Source organism: Triticum dicoccoides, chromosome 2B (assembly GCF_002162155.2).
Source record: "Triticum dicoccoides isolate Atlit2015 ecotype Zavitan chromosome 2B, WEW_v2.0, whole genome shotgun sequence".
Classification (NCBI taxonomy): domain Eukaryota; kingdom Viridiplantae; phylum Streptophyta; class Magnoliopsida; order Poales; family Poaceae; genus Triticum; species Triticum dicoccoides.
Window position 1 is genome coordinate 261,795,971 of NC_041383.1, and position 16,510 is coordinate 261,812,480.

Below are 16,510 nucleotides of genomic sequence, written 5' to 3' on the forward strand. Positions count from 1 at the left end.
ATGAAGTTAGCATGGGCCATTATTGTTGACATCACCTAAAGGTGAATACGTTGGGAGGCAACACAATAAGCCCCTATCTTTCTCAGTGTCCGGCTGAAACTCCATAACCACAAGTACTGCATGAGTGTTAGCAATTGTAGAAGACTACAAGATAGTTGAGTATGTGAACTTGCTGAAAAGCTCTATTATTGACACTTTCTGATGTTATGATAAATTGCAATTGCTTCAATGACTGAGATTATAGTTTATTAGTTCCCAATGAAGTTTTTGAACCATACTTGACATAGTGAATTGATTGTTACTTGAGCATAAGAAATCATATGATAAAATCTATATATGTTGTTGTTATAAGAATGATCATGATGCCCTCATGTCCATATTTTATTTTTATCGACACCTCTATTCTAAACATGTTGACATATTTTTCGATATCGGCTTCCGCTTGAGGACAAGCGAGGTCTAAGCTTGGGGGAGTTGATACGTCCATTTTGCATCATGCTTTTATATCAATATTTATTGCATTATGGGCTGTTATTACACATTACATATCAATACTTATGGCTATTCTCTCTTATTTTACAAGGTTTATCATGAAGAGGGGGAATGTCGGCAGCTGGAATTCTGGCTAGAAAAGGAGCAAACATTGGAAACCTATTCTGCACTGCTCAAAAAATCCTGAAACTCCACGAAACATCTTTTTGGAATTAATAAGAATTATTGGGCGAAAGAAATACACGAGGGGGCCCACACCTCAGCCAGGAGAGTGGGGGGCGCGCCCCCCTACTAGGCGCGCCCCCTGTCTCCTGGACCCCCTGGTGGCCCCCCGGTGTCCATTTTTTTTGCTATATTAGAGGTTTTACCCTGGAAAAAAATTGTGGGCAAGCTTACGGGACGAAATTCCGCCACCACGAGGTGGAACCTTGGCGGAATCAATCTAGGGCTCCGGCGGAGCTGTTCTGCCGGGGACACTTCCCTCCGGGAGGGGGAAATCATCACCAACGTCATCACCAACGATCCTCTCATTGGGAGGGGGTCAATCTCCATCAACATCTTCACCAGCACCATCTCCTCTCAAAACCCTAGTTCATCTCTTGTATCCAATCTTGTATCAAAACCACAAATTGGTACCTGTGGGTTGCTAGTAGTGTTGATTACTCCTTGTAGTTGATGCTAATTGATTTACTTGGTGGAAGATCATATGTTCAGATCCTTTATGCATATTATTACCCCTCTGATTATAAACATGAATATGCTTTGTGCGTAGTTACGTTTGTTCCTGAGGACATGGGTGAAGTCTTGCTATTAGTAGTCATGTGAATTTGGTATTCGTTCGATATTTCGATGAGATGTATGTTGTTTTTTCCTCTAGTGATGTTATGTGAATGTCGACTACATGACACTTCACCATTATTTGGGCCTAGAGGAAGGCATAGGGAAGTAATAAGTAGATGATGGGTTGCTAGAGTGACAGAAGCTTAAACCCTAGTTTATGCGTTGCTTCGTTAGGGGCTAATATGGATCCATATGTTTAATGATGTGGTTAGGTTTACCTTAATACATCTTTTGTAGTTGCAGACGCTTGCAATAGGGGTTAATCATAAGTGGGATGCTTGTCCAAGTAAGGGTAGTACCCAAATGCCGGTACACCCACATATCAAATTATCAAAGTACCGAACGCGATTCATATGAACGTGATGAAAACTAGCTTGACGATAATTCCCATGTGTCCTCGGGAGATCCTTTCTCATTATTAGAAATTGTCCAGGCTTATCCTTTGCTACATAAAGGATTGGGCCACCTTGCTGCACTTTATTTACTTTATTTGCTTGTTACTCGTTACTATTTATCTTATCACAAAACTATCTATCACCTACAATTTCAGTGCTTGTAGAGAAAACCTTACCGAAAACCGCTTATCATTTCCTTCTGCTCCTCGTTGGGTTCGACACTCTTACTTATCAAAAGGACTATGATAGATCCCCTACACTTGTGGGTCATCAGTTTCGTACCCTACCATAATCTCTTCGTTTGTTCTCCGCTATTAGTGGCTTTGGAGTGACTCTTTGTTGCATGTTGAGGGATTGTTATATGATCTATCTATGTTATTATTGTTGAGAGAACTTGCACTAGTGAAAGTATGAACCCTATGCCTTGTTTCCTATCATGCAATACCGTTTATGCTCACTTTTATCATTAGTTACCTTGCTGTTTTTATATTTTCAGATTACAAAAACCTATATGTACTATCTATTTTGCACTTGTATCACTATCTCTTCGCCGAACTAGTGCACCTATACAATTTACCATTGTATTGGGTGTGTTGGGGACACAAGAGACTCTTTGTTATTTGGTTACAGGGTTGTTTGAGAGAGACCATCTTCATCCTACGCCTCCCACGGATTGATAAACCTTAGGTCATCCACTTGAGGGAAATTTGCTACTGTCCTACAAACCTATGCACTTGCAGGCCCAACAACGTCTACAAGAAGAAGGTTGTGTAGTAGACATCAGGGGCTTATAGTGTTGCCTCCCAACCTTTTACCTCAAGGGTAACGTCAACAATAATAGTCCGTGCTAACTTACATCCAATTGGATATATATATATATATCAAGATCTTTCCAACACAAGGTGCTTGCCAAAGGATAAAATATAAAAGGGAAAGGTGAAGATCACCATGACTCTAGTAAAAGGTATAAGACAAAAGTAAAAGATAGGCCCTTCTCAGAGGGAAGAAGAGGTTGTCATGTGCTTTTATGGTTGGATGCACGAAATCTTAATGCAAAAGAACGTCACTTTATATTGCCACTTGTGATACGAACCTTTATTATGCAGTCCGTTGCTTTTATTGCTTCCATATCACAAGATCATATAAAGCTTATTTTATCCACACTAATAAGTCATACATATTTAGAAAGCAATTTTTATTGCATGCAACATGACAACTTACTTGAAGGATCTTACTCAATTCATAGGTAGATATGGTGGACTCTCATGGCAAAACTGGGTTTAATGATACTTGGAAGCACAAGTAGTATCTCTACTTGGTGCAAGGAATTTGGCTAGCATGAGAGGGAAAGGCAAGCTCAACATGTTGGATGATCCATGCCAATATACTTTATTTCGAATATAAGAAAACATAACCCATTACGTTGTCTTCCTTGTCCAACGTAAACTCTTTAGCATGTCATATTTTAATGAGTGCTCACAATCATAAAAGATGTCCAAGATAGTATATTTATATGTGAGAACCTCTCTTTCTTTATTACTTCCTATTAATTGCAACGATGACCAAAACTATGTTTGCCAACTCTCAACAACTTTTATTCATCATACTCTTAATATGTGAAGTCATTACTCTCCATAAGATCAATATGATCTCTTTATTTCTTTTTATACTTCTTTTATTTTTATTCCCTCAAGATCATAGCAACATATCAAAGCCCTTGACTCAACACTAATCTTTATTATATATATAGCTCACAGACTCGATTACATAGAGGGATCATAAAGCAAAACTCAAAACTAAATCATACCAAAACTTTATTCTGCTAGATCAAGATATTACCAAAAGGATCAAACTAAGAAAAATAGTAAAGATAGGAGTGTGATGGTGATACGATACCGGGGCACCTCCCCCAAGCTTGGCAGTTGCCAAGGGGAGTGCCCATACCCATGTGATTATGTCTCCTTCTTCTGAGGTGATGAAGGTGGTGCTGATGATGGATAGTCGCACATCGAGCGTAGGAGTTCCTCCAGTTTGCGGATTATGCCCTTGAGTGCGGTGATATGATCCTGCAAGAAAATATTTTCATGTGTGAGATACTTGTTTTGTATGCGAGCTAATTCGATCATCTTGAAAGCTTCAATCTCAGTTGGGGTAAAGAGGTTGTGCTGAGGTTGAAGGATGTCTTCTTCTTCTGCCGCCGGAGCTTGATCATCCTTGAGCTTCTTGATCCTATCATCTTTATTGATCTCTCCGGGTTCTTCTCTCTTCAGCTCCACCTTCATCAGCCAAGCATCATTGCCTTCATTGTTGGAGGAGGGTGACGACATGATGCCCGGCCTTGACAAATCTGACAGAAAACAGCTCGAAACAAATACAGAGGATATTTGTGTGATACGGTGGTAAAAACCTTCGGGAGATTATATAATGAAATTTAACGACCAAAAGAAGTATCGTGCAAGAAAACGGAGTCCGGAGAGCACACGAGGTGCCCACGAGGCAGGGGGGTGCGCCCAGGGGGGTAGGCGCGCCCTCCACCCTCGTGAATGCCTCGTGTCCTTCCCAGACTACTTCTTATTTTCCTATTTTCTTAAGTATTCCAAAACGGAGAAAAACTGCTATTAGAATTGTTTTGGAGTCGGTTACTTACCGTACCACATACCTATTCCTTTTCGGAGTCTGAAATGTTCTGGAAAGTGTCCCTTATGTATTCCTCTGGGGTTACAGTTTCAATAACATTAGTTTCAACATTTATTGGATTACCTGAGATATAATGTTTGATTCTTTGACCGTTCACCACCTTCAGATTTGTGCCTTCGAAGTTGTTGATTCTTATGGCACCGGAACGGTAGACCTCCTCGATAACGTAAGGATATTCCCATTTAGAGAGGAGTTTTTCTGCAAAAAATCTTAAACGAGAGTTGAAAAGCAACACGTAATCACCTACATTAAACTCATGCTTTGTATCCTTTTGTCATGCCATCTTTTAACTTTTTCTTTAAATAGTTTGGCATTCTCGTAGGCTTGAGTTCTCCATTCATCAAGTGAGCTAATGTCAAATAACCTCTTCTCACCGGCAAGTTTGAAATCATAATTGAGCTCTTTAATGGCCCAATATGCCTTATGTTCAAGTTCGAGAGGCAAGTGACATGCTTTTCCATAAACCATTTTATATGGAGACATACCCATAGGATTTTTAAATGCATTTCTATAAGCCCATAATGCATCATCAAGTTTCTTGGACCAATTCTTTCTAAATCTATTAACAGTCTTTTGCAAAATCAATTTAAGCTCTCTGTTACTCAGTTCTACTTGGCCACTAGACTGTGGGTGGTATGGAGATGCAATTCTATGATTAACATCATACTTAGCAAGCATTTTACGAAAAGCACCATGAATAAAATGTGAACCACCATCAATCATTAAGTATCTAGGGACTCCAAACCTCGGGAAAATAACTTCTTTAAGCATCTTAATAGAGGTGTTATGATCAGCACTACTAGTTGAAATAGCTTCTACCCACTTAGTAACGTAATCAACAACAACTAAAATATGTGTATATCCATTAGAGGAAGGAAATGGTCCCATATAATCAAAGCCCCAAACATCAAATGGTTCAATAACAATAGAATAATTCATAGGCATTTCTTGACGTCTACTAATATTACCAATTCTTTTACATTCATCACAAGACAAGACAAACTTACGGGCATCTTTGAAGAGAGTAGGCCAATAAAAACCGGATTGCAATACCTTATGTGCAGTTCTATCTCCAGCGTGGTGTCCTCCATAAGCCTCGGAGTGACACTTGCGTAGGATCTGTTCCTGTTCATGCTCAGGTACACAACGTCTAATAACACCATCTACTCCTTCTTTATAAAGGTGTGGGTCATCCCAGAAGTAATGTCTTAAATCATAGAAAAACTTTTTCTTTTGCTGGTATGTGAAACTAGGTGGTATAAATTTAGCAACAATGTAATTAGCATAATCGGCATACCAAGGAGCAGTACGAGAAGCATTTATGACAAATAATTGTTCATCAGGAAAGCTATCATCAATAGGTAGTGGGTCATCAAGAACATTCTCTAACCTAGACAAGTTGTCTGCAACGGGGTTCTCAGCTCCCTTTCTACCAATAATATGCAAATCAAATTCTTGTAATAGGAGAACCCATCTAATAAGTCTGGGTTTAGCATCTTTCTTTTTGATAAGATATTTAATAGCAGCATGATCAGCATCAACAGTTACTTTATAATCAACAATATAAGGTCTAAACTTATCACAAGCAAGTACGACTGCTAAATATTCTTTTTCAGTAGTAGCATAATTTCTCTGGGCACTGTCTAGAGTTTTACTAGCATATTGAATAACATTTAGTTTCTTATCAACTCTTTGTCCTAGAACAGCACCTACAACATAATCACTAGCATCACACATAATTTTGAAGGGTAAATTCCAATCAGGTGGCTAAACAATAGGTGCAGAAATCAAAACTTTCTTAAGTATTTCAAATGCTTCTACACGGTCATCATCGAATATAAAGGGAATCTTTTTGTAAGACATTAGTTAGAGGCCTAGAAATTTTAGAGAGGTCCTTAATAAACCTCCTATAAAAACCGGCATGACCAAGGAAACTTCTTATACCTTTAATGTCCTTGGGACATGGCATCTTTTCAATAGCATCAACTTTAGCTTTGTCTACTTCAATACCTCTTTCAGAAATTTTATGCCCCAAGACAATGCCTTCATTAACCATAAAGTGGCACTTTTCCCAATTCAAGACAAGACTAGTATCTTCGCATCTCTGCAAAACTCGATCAAGGTTGCTCAAGCAATCATCAAAAGAAGATCCATAAACAGAGAAATCATCCATGAAAACCTCAACAATCTTTTCACAAAAGTCAGAGAATATAGCCATCATGCATCTTTGAAAGGTAGTAGGTGCATTACATAAACCGAAAGGCATACGTCTATAAGCAAAAGTACCGAAAGGGCAAGTAAAAGTGGTCTTTTCTTGATCCTCTTTTGACACAGGTATTTGAGAGAAACCAGAGTAACCATCTAGAAAGCAAAAATGTGTATGTCTGGATAATCTTTCTAGCATTTGATCAATAAAAGGCAAAGGGTAATTATCTTTTTTAGTAGCTTTATTTAATTTGCGGAAATCAATTACCATCCTATAACCTATAACAATTCTTTGTGGGATCAATTCATATTTATCATCAAGGACAACAGTAATACCTCCCTTCTTAGGGACACAATGGACAGGACTTACCCACTGACTATCAGCAACGGGATAAATTATACCTACCTCCAAGAGCTTTAGTATTTCTTTTCTTACCACTTCTTTCATCTTAGGATTTAACCTTCGTTGGTGATCAACAACTGGTTTGGCGTCTTTCTCCAATTTTATCTTGTGTTGGCATAGAGTGGGACTAATGCCCTTAAGATCATCAAGAGTATATGCAATAGCAGCACAGTGCTTATTCAGAGTTTTCATTAATTTCTCCTCTTCCTGCTCTGAAAGGTTACACTAATAATAACAGGATATATCTTCTTTTCATCAAGATAAGCATATTTAAGAGTATCAGGTAATGGTTTAAGCTCAAACACGGGATCACGCTTGGGTGGAGGAGGGTCCCCTAGGATTTCAACAGGCAAGTTGTGTTTCAAAATAGGTCCCTGTTTAAAGAATACTTCATCTATCTCCCTTCTTTCATTCATAAACATATCATTTTCATGGTCTAGCAAATATTGTTCTAAAGGATCATTAGGAGGCATAGCAATAGAAGCAAGACCAATAGTTTCATCCTTACTAGGCAATTCTTTATCATGGGATTGTCTACGAAATTTAGCAAAATTAAACTCATGAGACATATCCCCCAAACCAATAGTAACAACATTCTTTTTGCAGTCTATCTTAGCATTAACAGTATTCAAGAAGGGTCTACCAAATATAATGGGACAAAAGTCATCTTGTGGGGAGCCAAGAACAAGAAAATTAGCAGGATATTTAACTTTCCCACACAAGACATCAACATCTCTAACAATCCCAACTGGTGAAATAGTATCTCTATTGGCAAGCTTAATGGTAACATCAATTTCTTCTATCTCAGCAGGTGCAATATCATGCATAATTTCTTTGTATAAGGCATGAGGTATTGCACTAGCACTAGCACCCATATCACATAAGCCATGATAACAATTATCTCCTATTTTAACAGAAATAACAGGCATGCCTACAACAGGTCTATGTTTATTCTTAGTATCTGGTCTAGCAATTCTAATAGCTTCATCACAGAAGTAAATAACATGCCCATCAATATTATCAGCCAAGAGATCTTTAACCATAGCAATAATAGGTTCAACTTTAATTTGCTCAGGTGGTGTAGGTGTTCTAGTATTACTCTTACGAACCACAGTTGAAGCTTTAGCATGATCCTTTATCCTAACAGGAAAAGTTGGTTTCTCAATATAGGTAGTAGGAACAATAGGATCATTATAAGTGACAGCCTTTTCTTCAACTTTAATAGGTGCAACTACTTTTACTTCAACGGGAGGATTATATTTAAACCACTTCTCCTTAGGGAGGTCAACATGAGTAGCAAATGATTCACAGAAAGAAGCTACTATGTCAGAGTCAAGTCCATACTAAGCGCTAAATCCACGAAAAGCATCGGTATCCATAAAAGATTTAACACAATCAAACTAGGTGTCATACCTGACTCCTTACCTTCATCGAGATCCTAATCTTCAGAGTTGCGTTTAATTCTTTCCAATAAATCCCATCTGAATTCAATAGTCTTCATCATAAAAGAATTAGTACAAGAAGTATCGAGCATGGAACGATTGTTGAGAGAAAGCTGAGCATAAATTTTTTGAATAATCATTTCTCTTGAGAGATCATGGTTGGGGCATGAATATAACATTGACTTAATCCTCCCCCAAGCATGAGTTATGCTTTCTCCTCCGCGAGGCCAAAAATTATATATATATAATTACGATCACGATGAACAAGATGCATAGGATAGAACTTCTGATGAAATTCCAATTTTGATCGTTTGTAGTTCCATGATCCCATATCATCACATAGCCTAAACCATGTCAATGCCTCTCCCTTCAAAGATAAAGGGAAGACCTTCTTCTTGCTAACATCATCGGGCATACCTGCAAGCTTAAATAATCCACAAACTTCATCCACATAGATTAGGTGCAAATCGGGATGCAATGTTCAATCTCCTGTAGAAGGATTAGCTAGCAGTTTCTCTATCATACCCGAAGGAATTTCAAAGTAAAAAATTTCAGTAGGTTCAGTAGGTTGAGGAGCAACTCTTTTCTCTACTGGTCGGGGTGAAGATACCCTGAACAAGCCCCTCAAAGGATTATGTTCCATAGTAGCAAGTGACAGTAAATTTCAGCACACTATATAAATTTTTCCTTACCAAAGGCGCTTCACTCCCCGGAAACGGCGCCAGAAAAGAGTCTTGATGACCCACAATTGTTTGGGATCTATCGTATTCCATTCGATAAGTAAGAATGTCAAACCAAACGAGGAGCAGAAGGAGATGACAAGCAGTTTTCAGTAAGGTGTTCTCTACAAGCACTGAAATTATCGGTAACAGATAGTTTTGTGATAAGGTAATTCATAACGGGTAACAAGCAATGAAAGTAAATAAGGTGCAGCAAGATGGCCCAATCCTTTTTGTATAAAAGGACAAGCCTAGACAAATTCTTATATGGAGAAAAGCGCTCCCGAGGACACATGGGAATTATCGTCAAGCTAGTTTTCATCACGCTCATATGATTCGCGTTCGTTACTTTGATAATTTGATATGTGGGTGGACCGGTGCTTGGGTACTGCCCTTTCTTGGACAAGCATCCCACTTATGATTAACCCCTATTGCAAGCATCCACAACTACAGAAGAAGTATTAAGGTAAACATAACCATAGCATGAAACATATGGATCCGAATCAGCCCCTTACGAAGCAACACATAAACTAGGGTTTAACCTTCTGTCACTCTAGCAACCCATCATTTACTTATTACTTCCCAATGCCTTCCTCTAGGCCCAAACAATGGTGAAGTGTCATGTAGTAGATGTTCACATAACACCACTAGAGGAGAGACAACATATATCTCATCAAAGTATCGAACGAATACCAAATTCACATGACTACTTACAGCAAGACTTCTCCCATGTCCTCAGGAACAAACGTAACTACTCACAAATCATATTCTTGTTCAAAATCAGAGGGGTATTAATATGCATATAGGATCTGAACATATGATCTTCCACCGAATACACCAACTAGCATCAACTACAAAGAGTAATCAACACTACTAGTGACCCACAGGTACCAATCTAAGGTTTTGGGACAAAGATTGGATACAAGAGATGAACTAGGGTTTGAGAGGAGATGGTGCTGCTGAAGATGTTGATGGAGACTGACCCCCTCCCGATGAGAGGATTGTTGGTGATGACGATGGAGTTGATTTCCCCCTCCCGGAGGGATGTTTCCTCGGCAGAACAGCTCCGCCGGAGCCCTAGATTGGTTCCGCCAAGGTTCCGCCTCGTGGCGGCGGTGTTTCTTCCTGAAAGCTTGCTTATGATTTTTTCCAGGGTAAAAGACTTCATATAGCAGAAGATGGTCACCGAAGGCCTGCCAGGGGGGCCACGAGGCAGGGGGCGCGCCCAGGGGGTAGGGCGCGCCCCCACCCTCATGGCCAGGGTGTGGGCCTCCTCTGGTACTTTCTTCGCCCAGTATTTTATATTAATTCCAAAGATAACTTTCGTGGAGTTTTAGGACTTTTGGAGTTGTCCATAATAGGTCTCTAATATTTGCTCCTTTTCCAGCCCAGAATTTCAGCTGCCGGCATTCTCCCTCTTCATGTAAACCTTGTGAAATAAGAGAGAATAGGCATAAGTATTGTGACATAACGTGAAATAACAGCCCATAGTGCAATAAATATCGATATAAAAGCATGATGCAAAATGGATGTATCAAGCCCGTCATACTCGACGTTGGCGTCGGCGACAAGGGCCTGCTCCGCCGCCTGCACCTTCCGCAGCTTCGAGCACTCGCGTCGGAAATGCCCGTACTCTTCGCAGTTGTAGCAACACCCTCACCGTTTCGCTCCGCCGCCCGATGCCGCGCTCGCCGCTCCATCGTCGTGGTGGTCGTTGAAGCCGCCTCCATCCTGCTGCTGTCGTTGCACCACCCACTGCGCCGCTGTCATCATGAGCTGCTTGCTCATCCACTCGCTGATGGCCTGCGCACGCCGCCACGTCCGCTCCTCGAACACCTTCACACGCCCGATGGCCTCCTCGAACGCCATCTCTTTAACATTGCAAAACTTCTCGATTCCAGCCACCGCGGTGTACAGCCGGTCCGGCACGGTGTCGAGCAATTTCTTCACCATGGGGCCTCGTCCAGAGTGGTCCCGAGCTGCACGTGCCTCGCCGCCATGCCGTTCACCTTGCCCGCGTACGCGTCGAGCTCTTCACCGTCCTCCATCCGCAGACAGTCGAACTCTTCGCAAAGCGTCGCGAGCCTAGCCGTCCGCACTCGATCGGCGCCGACGAAGCGCACCTTGAGGGAGTCCCATACCTCCTTCGCGGTGGGCTACGTCTCTACCTGCCTTAGCAGATCCTCCGACACCACGCCCAACATCGTCACCCGTGCTGTCTTGCTCTTCCCGGCGTCGACCGCCGCGCCCTCCGTCGGTGCCATCACACAACATAATCCGTGGGCATCAAGGATTGCCTCAACCTTGATGGCCCAGGATGTGTAGTTCGCCGGCGTCAATGGTGGGACCTGGAGCAACATCGCGCTGCCACCACTGTATAGGACGAGCGACATGCTCGTTGGCTCGCAAAGTGGCCTTGATACCAATTGTTGGAACCGAAACCCTAGCCCTAGCTCTCCCTTGCTGATCACCTCTCTCTCTCTCCCTCCATCTCTCTCTCTCTCTCTCCCTCTCCCTCTCCCTCTCTATCTATCTCTCACTTTCATTTGCTGTGCTCGAACGACGGGAAGGAGAAGAAGAAGAATGGAGCAGAGAACACACGGTGGACACAGCAGGGTTTTTCTCGGCGCACGCGCCGCAACAACGGCTGATTCCCTCAAGCGATAAACTCGAGCTCACACAATTACAACAAGCCCCACAGGTGCTCTTATACCCTGGGCCGACACTGGGCACGACCCGCATGCCTCCCACCCAGTAGAGCCGCGCCCACGACATGCACACACACACACCTGGGTCGCACTGAGCCCACACCGGCCTGATCTGATCACGCCGCCCAGCTCGCCAACGGCGTCCTACAACTACAACGCACCCATGCACGCACACACGCGCACCCATGCACCACACACACGCACCCACACATGCTCGCCACGGTCCTAGTGCGCTCCGACCACACCCGACGCATCTAGCTCGTGCACGAACGCGCTCTGGACTCGCTCGCCGTGGCCTATTGCCAACAATTATGTCTCCAAAATGACGGATCTGAAACATACATTAAACAAACGCTTATTTGACAGTAACTCGAGGGGAAAATCTATAGGGTTAAAACGTTTATTGAGATAGCTCACGCTCATGGACCTCCATTAGAGCAACTCCAATGGGGCGACCCATTTTGTTTGCCTGCGTCTGTTTGGGTCGGCGCGGACAAAAGTGGAGGCCCAACGCACCGCCCCAACCCAAATCTCGTCCGCCTGCCGTCCGCGTCGACCTATTTCCGGCCCAAAATTGCGCCTGTTATGCGTCGCGCGGACGCGAAGCGGACGCGCGGCGCTTCTCTTTGGCGTCCGCCGCGGCCCCACTTGTAGGCCACCCAACTACGGTACGTAGTCTAATTTATGACAACCACCGACAACGGGTCCACTAGTCAGCCAGTGGAAGCGTCCTTTTTTAACCACGGTGCGGCGGGGACCGGCCTCATCCACTTCCATCCACATCTGCCCCCCACCACCCCCTTTGCTTCCTTGCCGGCGACAACAAACCCTAGCAAGCAATGGACCTCTTCGGCAGCAGCAATGGCAAAGGCAAGGGCACCCTCGGCGCCACGTCCTCCCGTGCTCCTCCTTCCCCTCCTCCTCCGGCGTCGGCCCGTTTCCAGCCAGGTCGCCGGTGTTTGCACATCCCGGTGCACCAAGTGCGGTGGCACTGGGAGTACAGAAAACCGCTGCCCTACCCCGACGTCACGGTGCCAAACCACCGGCACCTGGATCCGCACCGGATCCCGGTGTCGGCGGTTCCGCGGACCCAACGGGCGCACGGCGAGGAGGTGTGCAGGTGCCACGCGCAGCTCACGCCGTGGCAGCGGCGGATGCCCGAGTACGCCGCTGACTCTCCCAACTAGAAGGCTTGGTTTGCCCTCGAACACGAGGAGCAACGGCGTGTAAGCGTTGACGCCGTCCAGCCGCCGTTTCCGCCGCCGCCCCCGCGGGTAGAGCCAGAGGAAATGGAGGGGGAGGCGGAGTACCAAGCCGCCCTTGAGGAGGCCCTCCAGCACGCGCTGGAGGCTAGCCGCCTCGAGGAGGACACGCACTAGGATGGGTTGGAGCAAGCCCTTGCCTTGTTGGCGGCGGGGGACTCCGTTCACACCCTGCTCTTCGTCCCGCCTCCGCCACCACCGCCGCCCGTCGAGCCCAAGCCGGAGCCGGAGCCGACGCGGAAGCGCTCCCTACCTCCACCCACTTGGCCGGAGAAGGCCTACATGTGGACGGGCCAGTACCACGAGTGGGTGAGCGCGCCTCCTATCCACTATGCCGCGGCGCCGACGCAGGAGGCGACCCACCTTGAGCGCTGGAAGGTGCACTGGCTCCGCCAGGAGGAGGCCAGCGGCGAGCGGCAAATGCGCTACGAGCAGATGCTGCAACGTGACACGGAGGCGCTCCGGCTTGAGGAGGAGGGGAGCGCGCGGGGCGAGCCGCAATGCCGCCGCCCCAGCAAACGCCGGAGGAGGCTGCCCATGGCAGCGTACCAGACGGTGTTCGGGTGGGCTGGCCTTGCTATCGTCTTCATCAACCTCACAGGCTGCGATGGCAATGGCGACGTCGACGTCAAGGGCAAGGGCAAGGCCGACGACGTCTAGGGCAGCGTGCGGGCGCATACTTTTTTTATGTTTTAATTAATGTTTAATTAGGTTTAAGTGGACTTTGGCTGACGGTTAACCGACCACTTATGTTTAATTATGTTTATTTCTGCGAGCTTGTTTTTCTCCATGCGGGCACATTTGGGTCCGTCTCCCATTGGGCGGTCAAGCCGACCCATTTGAAAATGCGGACGCGCACGTCCGTCTGGCCGATCCAAACGGACGAAAAATAGACAAAGCGCGCGTCCGTTTGTGTCGCTGTATCCTGCACCATTAGTTGGACCTCGGGGAAGGTGACGCGGCATTGGCCACGCTCAACCATGGCATCCCTGTGGTACGGGCACAACCCCCGTGCATCCTGGAAGCCAAGAGTTACGCAAGCGATGCACGTGCCCGATGAATTGATGATGTCTGGAAGGCAGCGGCAGTAGGCCGACGCAGCGACCTGGTCGACAAGGGCATGGCGCGGGCGGAGGTGGGTCATGATGCATTTACCAGCTCGGTGGTGAGCGTGGCAGCGATAAGCTGTAGAGTAGCCTCGTAAGTGCTATTTGGAGCGTAGCGGCCTTGCGTCCAGCAGGAGTGACCGCTGAGCAAGGTGTAGTTGGTTGCAGCAAGGGTGGGGAAATATCAGTGGCTCGAGTACACCCCCTAAAAATTTCAGGTTCAAACTCGAAATGTACATTAAAAAAAGATAAACTCAGATATGAATAGTGTCAAATGTTGCTTCTGTCTTTTTATGACAATATTCATGCTAGATTTCACATTTTTGTTTCTCAATGTTCATTTAGAGTTTGGACCTTAAATTTTTAAGAGTTGTAGTCACATTCTTTGTAAACATGCATATTTTTTTTCCAGAATTTTTTAAAACATTTAAAATTGATTTATTTGAAGTTGAAGTATGGGAGCACCCGGTGGATGGGAGTACTAGATATTTTCCCAGCGCTGTGAGCATGGCGAGCAATAGGATGACCGCTGCGTGAGGCATGAAGGGCAGGGGGAGAAATATCTTGCGTTGACGACGGGCTCTTCATATAGCATGTATAAGAAACAGGGCCCCTTTCTTCTTCTTGAGAATCTTAGGATGGTCCCCATCAATGTGAGCGTGTATTTGGTACTCCCTCCGTTCAACGATGTATTAGTGCGTCCACGTTTTTCAAAATCTAACTTTGACCGTAAATTTAACCAACAAGACCAACTGCGGCGGGAGCATCAGTGATATAATTTTTGCTCCCGCCGCAGTTGGTCTTGTTGGTTAAATTTACGGTCAAAATTAAAATTTGAAAAACGTGGACGCACTATATTATAAAATGAAAGGAGTAAGATCTACTATAATGGATAATATTCCTCTTACCGCATACAGTACCTGGTAGGATTCCTAGAATGATCACGACGGCTCCTAGAATGATCATGTCGGAAATCGCACGTTGCAGCGTGTGCAAGATAGCAACGCCCAATTTACACTGTTGCAAACATGGAAATAACTTACTCCCTCCGTTTCATAATATAAGTTTTTTAACATTAATGTAGTGTAAAAAACACTATTATGTTATAGGACAGAGGAAGTATGTTATAACGCCATTAAAACGCTAAAGCAAGAAAGGAAAGGTTTAACAATGTTAGCTAATATTGTCTCTGCCTTCCAATTTTGGTCGGTTACAAATTGGCAGCGTGCAGTTTTTTTCCCTAGTTTTTTTTGAAAGAGGAATATCTACGGCCTCTGCATCAAGCGGCGCACACAGTCATTTCCCCAAGCTTGACACATAAACATATCCTACCTAGTAGTAGAATGTCGGTAGTTGAAGTTACCCAAATTGTTAGAAATACATCTAAGATATACTAGTGTGCTCTGAGTACGAAAATCAGTTGATTATGATTTAATCTAGCAATTTCGAAAAAAATGGCATACAACAAAATACACCACCATTTTCCCTGCAAAAAAAAAATGTACACCACCGTTTGCTTGCACCACTGCATGTTCGCCCTCACGATCCGAGCTGACGTGGAAAGTAGCGCACAGTTGTGTTGTGTTAATTTAATAATTTTCCTATAAGATACAACACATACTTCCTCCGTCCGGAAATACTTGTCAGAGAAATGCATAAAAATGAATGTATTTAGAACTAAAATACATCTAGATATATCCATTCCTCTGACGAGTTTTTCCGGACGGAGGGAGTACATACTTAAGCACAAACAATATAATTTATTGTTTGAACATTTGAATTGCCTTCTACTTTTTTATCCTTTGGATGTTTAGTTGCATAAACAAAATTCTTATCCAAATGTATAGAAGAAAATGAAACATATAAGGTAGGGTACTTTTGTATGTTGTACACATTTTTTTACTTTGAACATTCATATTATAAGTGAAACGATTCCCCTCAACTAATAGATTTTAGCTTCGGCATGGACCGCTTTGGTTGCTCGACACATGTCTGATGGACCCCTCTCTCTCTCTCTCACACACACACACACACACACACACACACACACACACACACACACACACACACACACACACACACACACACACACACACACACACACGTGCCGATATATACGACGGAGGGCGAGCGGATGGAAAAATGTGAGGGTTGGCGTGCGTGTAGGAAGAAGAGCCACTCGAGAGGGCGGTAGCACTCGACGCCGATGAAGAGGAGGGACGGTGTTGGCGTGCAGGTTTC